At 30.5% G+C, this 3,837-nt stretch overlaps 1 protein-coding gene across 1 annotated transcript in view; it reads right to left on the reverse strand.

Annotated features, from left to right (window-relative positions):
• Positions 1-3,837, reverse strand: part of LOC132176588 (uncharacterized) — a 33,125-nt gene that overhangs the window by 5,950 nt on the left and 23,338 nt on the right. The window lies entirely within an intron of this gene.

Raw genomic sequence — 3,837 nt, forward strand, 5'->3', positions numbered from 1 at the left:
AATTGAAGATTTCTCCTCTCTTTTTTATTTTTATTTTTTGTTGTTGTTCTTTTGGTTTTTATATGGATAGGTAAGAGGAGCTTTTTTATACCAGGAAAGTTCTGCTAGATAAAATGGGCTTCGAAATCTTGTAATTGGAGATTTTTCTTCTTAATTTGGCTCTTTTAGTTTTTATATGGATAGGTAAGAAGAGCTTTCTTATTTGACTAGAAAAGTTCTGCTAGATGAGAGGCCTGCTTGTGATGTCGCATAGGCTTGTAATTGGAGATTTCTCATCTTTTTTTTTTGTTCTTTTGGTTTTTATATGGATATGTAAGATGAGCTTTCTTATCTGATCAGAAAAGTTATGCTAGATGAGAAGCCTACTTGTGACACCCTATGAGCAGGCAGGGGCTTGCAATTGGAGATTTCTACTTTTTTTTTTTTTTGGTTTTTATATGGATAGGTAAGAGGAGCTCTCTTATTTGACTAGAAAAGTTATGCTAGATGAGAAGTCTACTTGTGGTGCCCTATGCGTGGGCAAGGGCTTCTAATTGGAGATTTCTCCTCTTAATTTTTGTTCTTTTGGTTTTTATATGGATAGGTAAGAGGATCTCTTTTATCTGGCCAGAAAAATTATGCTAGAAGAGAGGCCTACTTGTGGTGCCCTATGCGCGGGCAGGGTCTTCCCTAACACTATTTTCTTATTATTGTTCATGTTTCCTTTTCTTTGACCCAAAAATATAAGGATTCATATTTATCTATATCAGAATATCAATTAAATGATTAAATTTATCTATTTTTATTAGGTTAAACTTTGAGAATAAGTTGTGATTTAATAGGGTATTAGTAGGGGTGTACATGTGAATGCCCATGCGGTTGTTTGCAATATCCACAACCAAATCAACGAAATGTGGATATCACTTTTAGATATTTGGTATCATATTTTTATTAACCGGATCCATGCGGTTATTGCGGTTATTAAATGCGATTATTATCCGCTATCTACATTTTAGGTAATGAGTCTATTTCAATCTCTTGGGCCTTATTTGAGTCTTCACTACAACCTATTTTAAATGATTTTAAAAATAATTCGGGCCAGTTTATAGTGTTTTGGACTTGTTTTAATTTTTTTAAGCCCTAATGTTTTAAAAATATATTGATTTCACATTACTTTGCCTTTTTTCCCAAGTGAATGAGTGAATTGTGAAGAAGAAAACCTAAAACAATTTTATATATATATATATATATATATATATATATATATATATATATATATATATAAAGGGTATGTGGATGCGGTTATTAGAGGAATGATTCACGTCAACATTTTTCCTATGTTTTTTCCATCTTATCTTACAAATTTAATATATCAACCATTAGATTTGTAGACTCATGTGGATCCCACATAAATTCAATGGTGGATTCATCTATTTACTATGGATTAATGATAGGTGCTCTCCTGGTGTTCTCCTACTGTCCTCCTAATCTTACATGGATATTATTTTATAAATACCAAGTGAGAGAAATGAGAACAACTTTCTTTTTTAGTATTTATAAAATAATATCCACATAAGATTAGGAGAATATTAGAAAAACACAAGGAGAGCACTTAGCATTAAAAATATAATGATTTCTAATCATTCCTCTTTCACTTTAAAATGGATTGATTTGTAGTTATTTTATTTACTATAGTATATAAATAGTTATTTATATAGTATATAGTATATTATTTTATTTACCATAGTATATAAATAGCTAAATGTATGTATTTGGACTAAAATAATAATTATGCTTAGTTCCTGCCCAGAAAGTAAAAAAGAAAAAAAATAGGTTGGCCTTTGACCATATTATAACAAAAAGCATTTTATACTCGCACCTTAAACAACCCAAATCTTTTATTAAAAAAATTAAGCATGAGCGTTAGCCTCCAAGAAAAATATTGGAAGTTGAAGTGGCACTGTTACTTCAAAATGTCGAGTTCCATTTTTGTTTTGTTTTTGTTTTTGTTTTTAGTTAATTTTGAATAGATACTAATTTTATTTTTTTATATATTAATTTTATTTTAAATCTTAATATATTTTTTATTTATACTCTTACCCCTATCTGATATGTTTCTCATTCATATTTTAAACTCGTCCGATAAAAATTTCTGACTCCGTCTCGGTTGTAATTCCTCTTTGTGACCTGAGATGGATTGATTTGTAGTTATTTATGTGCATATGAAATCAGATCTTGTTAAATCCTATTTTCTCAAAAGATAATTAATTATTAAATTTGTAAAATTCACATAAAACATACAACAAAATATGAAGAAACATTTCTCTAGCCTTAGTAAATTAGTAATAAATGGAGAGAGAGAGAGAGAGAGAGGTGATTAAATCATTTGGGCCTTCAACCCCTTTTGGGACAGGTTTCACATGACCACAATTGTGCCTAATACCTTATCCCACGTGGTCGTGTTTGAAGAGCAAATGACTAATGATGCCACTAAAGTGTCTACTGTACATCAACATTCTGTTCTTGGCTCTCTATAGGATGCATCATCTTTGATCTGTTCAATTCATTTTAAATTATTGGTTTACATCCCCACATCAAAATATATATATATATAAAGTGACTTGTGAGCTACGAGAATGGCATGCAAACTATCGGGTGGTCATCCGAGGTGGTTAAATTATTCCGTAGCTAACGGAGAAGGCCACCGCAATGATTGAAGGAGTTTGGTCACTCCCAATAGCCACATTGAATATTGCTTGTAAATTTCTATTTTATTTTATTTTTTAAAACTTCACAAAACCTTCCTAAATTTTTACACGTTTTGAAAGTACTATTTTAATGTTTAAAAACTCTCAATTAAGGGTATCAAGCTTTCAATTTATTTCAATTATCCCCTTTCATTATAAATGTTTGTTAAATCTTGTAAAATTTCTAATATACATGTGTTTTTTATTAAAAAAAAATAAAATAAAATTGTAAAATTTCAGGAGTTTATTTTTTTTGGTAAATTTTTTTTTTTTATATATATATATAAAAAATGGGGCATTTTGAAAATTTTGACAAAATTTAACCAAAAATCCTAACATAATGAAGTAATTGAAAGAAATTAAAAATTCAATAATCTTAATTGAGAATTTTTAAACTTTAAGAATAATGTCAAAACCAGTGAAAATTAATGGTAGTTTTGTTAAATTTTCTTCTTTTTTTTATCACTTTTTAAATGAATGATTCATATTGCATCTATTGCACTTTGTGTTACGTCAGGCAGTTCAAGTGATTTCCTTGGTTTTTTTTTTTTATTATTATTTTTATCTGTTGATTTGTGCTTTAATTGTACGGTGAGAAAATCAGTCTGGTTCCTTCCTTTTTTTTTTTTTTTTTTTTTTTGAAACAAACTCTAAGAAATCTCATTCAATAAGAAATCAAAGTGAGGGGATTTATAGTTCCCTCTCAATAATATCACAGATACAGCTGGGGGAATTACCCACCCAAGTCCTATCTATGAAAGTGTCGACTGCCAATTTAGCCAACGTATGAGCTGCCATGTTTGCCTTTCGATCCACATGTTAACAACTCCAGCCATGAAAAGACTGCAGCATCCTCCGGATATCTTCAATTATGTGTCTATATTTACACCAATTCCTTTCAAGAGAATTAATCCCTTTTACAATTACCTGTGCATCTCCCTCCATAACAATACATGACAAACCCAATTCCTTACCAAAAGCCACTGCAGAAAAAGATGCCAGAGCTTCACCTGTACATGGATCAACACAACCCTTCCGTGAGATTGTTCTAGCAGCTACAAACCTACCATCTGAATCGCGAATCACAACGCCCATGCCAAACTTGTCCATG

The sequence above is a fragment of the Corylus avellana genome, chromosome ca3 (assembly GCF_901000735.1).
Source record: "Corylus avellana chromosome ca3, CavTom2PMs-1.0".
Lineage (NCBI taxonomy): Eukaryota > Viridiplantae > Streptophyta > Magnoliopsida > Fagales > Betulaceae > Corylus > Corylus avellana.